The sequence below is a fragment of the Papaver somniferum genome, chromosome 2 (genome assembly GCF_003573695.1).
Source record: "Papaver somniferum cultivar HN1 chromosome 2, ASM357369v1, whole genome shotgun sequence".
Taxonomy (NCBI): Eukaryota; Viridiplantae; Streptophyta; class Magnoliopsida; order Ranunculales; family Papaveraceae; genus Papaver; species Papaver somniferum.
In genome coordinates, this window is record NC_039359.1 from 25,387,078 (window position 1) to 25,394,956 (window position 7,879).

Genomic DNA, 7,879 nt, shown 5'->3' on the forward strand with positions numbered 1-7,879 from the left:
ATTTTAGCAAAAAACAGAAGACAATTAAATCATTTTTCAAAAAATCTTCGTAAATCATTAATATATTGAATATATATATATAATGCATTATTAATTTATATTTCATATGGGACCTACATAGGTAATCAAAAAAGTAATTATCTTATAATTTTACCGAATTATTAATTTGGCACGTTGTCCCCGACTCGGGACCGGCTAAAAATATTATTTAAGAGAGTTTATTAAATAATCGAGTATTAATTAAAAGAGTTTCTACTGTACTACGTTCCTTGAATCCCCAACTAGATTTCATGGATTAGTAATAGATACTCAACTCATCTTATTACTCCGTTTCATGAATCTTTTTCAGCCGAATTTCATGAATTAGTAATAATCATTCAACAATCGGGCGTCTGGGCCACCAACGAGTAAGTCCCGAGAAAATGGTGCAAGTGTGCTTGACAATAGCGCATGAACGAGCACCCGAACGCACGAACAAACGTTCGAAAATACGGACAAACGAGGAACTTATGAAGAAAATAATAAAATAAATAAGAGGCGTGGGATCGGGCCACCGGCCGGCCGGTCATGCCGTCGTGACCGGTCCCCCTCTCACATTATTTTATTTTAATTTTTTTCCCTCATCTCATGGAAGCTCCTTCATTTGAGCAAACTTCCTCGTTTGAGCGAAACTCTTAGTTTCTCCATACTTTCATCAAAAGAAAATAGGGAAAGGTCTCACGGGACTGGACCACTTAGCCGGCCGGCCATGCCCTAGCCGTGGCCGATCTCACACCTTACAATCCCTTATTCTCTCATGTTATTATTTTCTTCATCTCATGGAACTCCATCGTTTGAGGAAAACCCTAGTTTTTCAATATATTTTCAAATATTGCTCAAACCATGAAAAAGCAATAAAGTCAAATGGTCACATGAATGACTAGGCTACTCACGTCAAGTATTAAAATATTATTATTTTAATATTTTCAAAATATTGGTCGCACGAGCAAAGCTCTACTTGCTCATTCGATCAAAATCGGGAGTTTCAGTTAAGATCAAACTCTTCTGAAAATCCAAAATATTGCTCAAACGCGTACCAGAAAATACTAAAACTCTCAGGACTGAGACATAGACACTGTGGTGACACAAGCATTCTACCTTGACCGTCCAAGGCCGGCCCTAAGGATTTCAATGAGCCGGTCCCACACATCTTCACAATTTTGACCTAATTTGTTGTCAATTGTTCGTATTGGGTCCAAACTCACTCCAACCAACTTGGGATTTTCTCAATTAACCGTCAGCTGGTCCCACGACCAAAAGGGATGGTCCCATGACCCCTTGGTCGGTCCATCATCTCTCTATAAATAGGTTTTATTACCTAACGCTCGCACGAGGGCTATTTTAATAAATTATTAAACCAGCATTTGATCATCCTTTCACCAACTGGTCAACAAAGGACTTTGGTGCATGCTCACTCGAGCACTTAGGCGCTACATGGTGGAATATCAGCCGATATAGTCGGTCACTCCTTCACTCAGTGATTTATTTTCAGTAAATCATTAATTGATCAGCAATTGATCAAAATTAGAGTTTCGAACAAATGCCCTGCAAATAATAATTCTGAGCGAGTTCAAACACTGATGATCTTATGTTGATCCAGCAATCAATATCTATAATATTCGGTCCAGCTACCAATATTTTATTCGATCACGTTACCAGTAATTTATCGAATGAGCAATACTTACTCAGATGCTCGAATATGGATTCAACTATCAATATTCAATAATTTATCGAATGAGCAATACTTTCTCCGATGTTCAAATATTGATTCAACTATCAATATTCAGTAATTTATCGAATGAGCAATAACTGCTCGTATGCTCGAATATTGATTCAACTATCAATATTCAGTAATTTATCGAATGAGCAATACTTGCTCAGATGCTCGAATATTGATCCAACTATCAATATTCAACAATTCACCATATGAGCAATATTTGCTCAGAATATCAATATTCATCATATTGATTCAACTATGAACATCATTCATTCGAGAACTATACGTCCTAGCAGACTTGTTCAATTCATGAATCCTAGAGCATTCAACAATCATGCTCGACTGAACAATACATAGACTCATCGTCTAATCAAGTCAACGACTGACTGATCAAATACACGTCTCCTCTACAGACTCCACGTTCGTGAGACATCAATCACGTCACATGGGGGATATTAATTAGGTTTTGGTCTAGCGGCCTACGACATGTGTGTTCATCCTCGATGAGAAATGTGAGTAAGTCGTGCAAGCAGTTGAGGTATTTAGCAAAGTAGTGGGTGGACAACTATCCAAGTCTCTGCACGACCTGGAACTGGTTAAACCACGATTTCCCACTTTACCACTCTTTCACTCGAGCAACCGTCACACTTACTAGAGATCAATGTGTCTACTATTCTGGAAATATAAATAAGTCTCTGAATCCACCATTGAAAACAAGACAACGTTCAACAGAGAATTCTATCGAGCAATCACTCAGGAATTCAGTCAATCGACCATAACTTATTCGAACTCAACTGTTCACAGAAAACTTGCAGAACCTTAAACACATTCACAATCCTTGATCATCATTGATCTTACACACTTCTCATCTTCCCTCCTACAGATCAACCCTCTTCCCTCTTTGTGACCGAATTGACTCTGGAACGACCATTGTCTTGGTTTAGGCCGGATTCCTACAGATTGATCTCTCGAAATCAAAGCACTCTCGTGTAGTGCATCTGTTTGAGGTTAGGCAATTTTCTCGGTTGAGGATCCTCCGTCTGTACGGTCGTCTCTCCATTCCCTGAAAAACCAACAAATAGTTTTTCCCCATCTACAAGGGTTGAGAATTGTGCGTACGTGAATCCTCTTTTATTTAAAGGTTTCGTAACGCAACATTCCTTTTTTCTTCTCTGAAAAACTCTTTTTATCACAAGATAGCTTGTTGAGCCTGATCTGTGAATTCCATTCACAATCACGTACTTACATGGAGACTCCAAACATTATGTCTTCTGATGGAAAGTATGTTAATATGATTGTTAAGCCATCAACCATGAAGGAAAAATATATTTCTCCTGCACCTTCAACCTTGAAAAGAAAAAGGAGGAATGTAAGAAAACCAAGGGCTGTTCCTTCAAATCTTCAGAAGTTCTATGGTGTTCTTGAAGAGTTGAAGGAAATAAGAAAGGAGATACAACAAATAAAGGCTACTGTTTTTAAGACTGTTGAAATTCAGAAGGCCCTGGTTCGGCATCAGTCAAGAAGGTTTGTTGGAATTGACTCATTTCTTCATGAACCTTATGTTCCAATAGCTATTCACGACAAGGAGTTCGGGGACGATAAATAATTTTTCAAAGGTATTAATGTCTAGGAAACTTCTTATGAGAATTTATTCTTGTATTTTAAGAAGGATAACTAGGGTTTGGTATAACAATTATTGTGAGTACACATAACTATTGCCAACGATTTTCATCTTGCAATGTTTTCAGAGTTATTTATTTAAATTCTAAAGTTTATTCGGAAGATGATTTTGCAATATTAATCTTTATTTGGTTCATATATTGCAAAAGTTATTATGGGATATGTGTGTTTGCGTCCGTGAACTATGATTATCCCATATTTGTCAAAAGTTAGGCCTATTGTGTTATTATGCAAATCGTGATGGAAGATAGGATGAACTTTTGATTACAAAGATTAATTATATGATATCATTATGCATATATTGATACAAATAGAATGAATCTTTGAATATTCCATAATATTGATCTTTCCCTATTCCACTTCTATGTGAAAGTACTGTGCGGCTCCGTAAGTTTCTCTTATGTTGAGCATCTCCGATTAAATTAATCGTAGGTTCTCTTATGGTTAATTTAATTGAGTTTTCTGGATACAAATTCATGTTTCTTGTAATTTTTTAATGTCCAAAGAAATCCTTCTTTTCTTGCAAAATTAAGGTCGCTCTTGTTGTTCTTTCGGGAATGACATTTTATGAGGGAGAATTCTTATTTGAACTTGTGCTTAATTACTAAATCCTTGTGGGGAGTGCGGCTGTGGAATATTGTAAGAGTTTTCTTGTATCTTTATGAACTCCTTGATGAATGCATTTAGTTTCAACTATATGATTGCATCTAAACAAAGTTGATATGTTTTCTTTTAGTCATGAAGAATTTCTATGAGAATTTCATTATGATCCCACTAGTTTTCGTACCTTTGTCAATTTATATTGACAAAAAAAGGGAGAATTAATGTGTATTTCACACTACAAATACATATGGTTTACAAATCATTATGTAAGTGATAGACACATTTTTGTGTCCGATTTGTCTCGATTCTATATATTTTTAGGGCTCATTTTTGTACTTATTACGGTGTTTTATTTATTTGTAGGTATTTTTGGCCGATAAAAATTTTTGGAAAAAATTGGCTCGAAAAGTTGTAGGAAAACACCCGGAGGACATTTGCTATTCGGACTCTCACTTTGGATAAGGGGTAACCTAATTACTAAGGGGCATCCCATTTCCAGGAAGTTGATAATCGCACCCCTACCCTGGATAAGGGGCAACAATCTTCAACATTTCAGAAAACCAGGTTTTGGCGGGAAAATAGGTGCAGTGAAGAACATTTTTGACAATCGTGATTTGGAGGAGTTTGAGGTCAATTAAACCTCTGATTTTCATATGATAGACTCCTTATTGGTATAGGAATCTGATATGGGTGTTTAAAACGATTAGACTGGGCTCAATCGACGGATTTTTCTCACAACAGAAAATATGGAAAGTTACGTGTGTGACCTGTTTTAGGGAATTTTAGAGAGATTAAAGTGCTATAAACTTTCCCAAAGATTTGTATCTATCTAAGGAGGAGTTTAGAATAAAAAGGAAAGCTAAGAAACGCGTAGAAATTCTAAAACAAGAAATTGCCGCAACTTGGCCGTGAAGAGAAGGAAAAAGATTTTGAAAGATTTGGGAGAGATTTAATCAGTATTTTTGATAGAAATAGATGTCTTGGGTCATATAGAAGAGGTGTCGAGAGTTTGGGAACCTAAGGAGAGCCAGAGAAGAAGAAATCATAGCTTTACCAAACTCTGTTTCTGCTGCTGCTGCTGCTGAAGAGGAAGAACGCGAAGAACATTGACGCACGGGAAACAGTCGCAGAACAGTGTCGTTGTTTAACAACTGAAGAATATTAAGCTGTGCAGGGCAGTCGTATTCTAGGGTCTTAAAATCAGCGACAAAGCAACAATACTTACAACAGTTTTCTGTAACAGTTCCATTGTAACAGCTGTTTTGCAACACCAATACACTGTTGCAAACAGTCTGTGTTATTAATTTTCACTCTTTTAATCATCTTTTGAGCAACAAACCCATATTTTGAGATCATGATTAATATGAGGAGATAAACCCCATTGCTGAGGTGATAGAGGAAGCTATTTTTCCAACAAAAAGTGGTATATTCTATTTTATCTTTTTATTTGCAATAATTATATGATTATTTGCCTTGAACTATTATTGAATATGATTTTTATTTGAGTGATTGTGATCTATTTTGATGGAGTATGCTTAGTTTTAAGACTTTTGATGCTTCATACTTGGTATTTACAATTACTACTTTTGAAAATCTACTTGTTGCAATATTTTAGAATCAAATTAAACGAGAAAATTGCATAAATATAAGTATTGGTTTAATCACTTTGAACTTGGAAAATAGTGGAATCTTAGCCTCAGTGTTTCTTTTAGTATTGATATCATCTTTGATTGAATTTGCTATAATTTTTAGTGAGTTTTCTATTTTAATATTACAATTTAAGTCTAATTAATATCCTTCACAAGTCTGAGAATCGAACCACTTTTACCACTATCTACAAATCACATCAATTTTTGGCGCCGCCAACGTGGACTTGTTTTTAGGGTTTTAGATTTATTTTTATTTATTTTATTTTTAATTATTTTTGTCCTTTTTTATGTTTTTGGGTATTTATCTTGTGTCTACAAGTTCTGGATCATAAAGAAAATTGAGCCAAAGAATTTGGTGATGTCATAAAGACTTGGAGCTAAAGATTGAAGCAAAAAGAACAAAAAAGAAGACAATTTTATTTTAGACAATTTTAGTTTAGGGTTTGTTTATTTTCTTTAAAAAAAAAACTGTATTAGGGTTTATTATTTTTGTAATTTTTCTTTTTTGTAATTTTTCTTTTTTTATTTTTTTTTGGACTTTTGGACTTTGGGACATTATTTTTTTTTATTACCCTACGGAAGGGTACTTTAAATATAAACTGTTTGCAGAGAAGGAGGAAAATTACGATATTGTCTCTGCACCTTGGGTTCGTACACTAGACATCGGAGTCAGTGGCCCGAGTCGAGTACAACTGATTCATCCCCCGTCTGGAACGGGAGGTAAGATTATAAACACTCGCGAATCCCCTGCCAGCGAGTTACCGGACTCCTTCGTATGCATATATGTTGAGGACTGAATATGGACATTTATTTTTCTAGTAAAGGGCAAGGCCTGGCCATACAAGATAAGGGTTCGGATTTCATCACCGTTCTCTTCTTGCCCGATTTAGGAACACGTAACCTACGCGAACCTAAGCCTAAAATTTTGACTAGAACGAGACCGATAAAGTAACGAGCTTAACAGGAAAGTCATTGGAAAAATATTGGTTACTCTTTTAAGCATACTTCGAAGTTCTTGACGGTTTCTGTAAGTTGAATGCGTGACTGCGCCGCCTTGTAATACCAGTGAGGCCTTGGGTATCAAAGCTCCACCGAGCTTCCCTCGCCTCTATTCAACTTACGTTAACTCGAATTGATTCCAGAGGGGTTTGCTTAAATTGTAACGAATTCCCATTCGAAGGATTAAAAGCTGGTCTAGAAACAATCTAAGTGGAGCCATCATGCTTTTTGTTTGCTAGAAATCAATAGGTTTGATTTGGTTGAGTCCGCCTTGATCTGTGTTTGCTTACCCTTCCAATTTAGAAAATTCTATTGTATGCCTGAATGTAAAAGAGACGCACTAGGTAGATTTGTTAAAGAGAAACCTAGTAGTTCGAAGCGTCTCGATTACATTAATCTAGAAAGTCCGACTTTTGAAGAGTCTGTTTTTGAACGTCCTTTGACTGAGGAGAGAATCCTTGTTGCTCCGATAGCGCCAGAAATGGCAACTTTGAAAGCTTTGTTGAATCCAACTAGGACTACCCGTCCTTCGCGTATTAAGTTAGCTGAAACGGAGGCAACCTATGAACTGAAATCTCGGACCTTACAGAAGCTCCCAATCTTTTTAGGGAAAGAAAATGAAAACCCTTATTACAATGTTAGGGATTTTGAGGAAATTTGTAGTACTCTAAGAATTAGAGGCTTAGATGATGATGCTTTGAAACTTAGGTTATTCCCATTTTCTCTGAAAGATAAGGCCAAGTCGCGGATGTATAGTTTGGACTCCGAGTCAATTGAGATATATGAAAAACTTACATCTGCCTTTTTCAATAAGTTTTTCCCTAGGCACAAAACATCGTCTATTAGGACGCAAATATGCATATTTTCACAACAAGAGGGAGAATCTTTATATAGGTATTTGGAAAGGTTCAATGATTTATTATCCCAGTGTCCTCATCATGGTTTAGAAAAGGTTAGGCTAGTTCAGATCCCTTATGAGGGTTTAGATTATTCCACAATGACCATGGTTGAGTCTCTATGCACTGGTGGATTTGAAAACCAAACTGTTAATGCGGCGATGGAATTTTTTAATAAAATCGCCGAAAAAACCCAGCAATGGGAAAATAGTAGGGCACCCCAGAAAACAATTCTTTTAAGTAGAGGAAACATTAATATGGTAGAAGGAGGCTATGAATCAGATGCCAAAATTGCT

The 7,879-nt window shown here is 36.2% G+C and overlaps 1 pseudogene; it reads right to left on the reverse strand.

Moving 5' to 3' along the window:
- Positions 1-7,532: 7,532 nt before the first annotated feature.
- LOC113354611 lies at positions 7,533-7,632 on the reverse strand (annotated as a pseudogene).
- Positions 7,633-7,879: the final 247 nt, after the last annotated feature.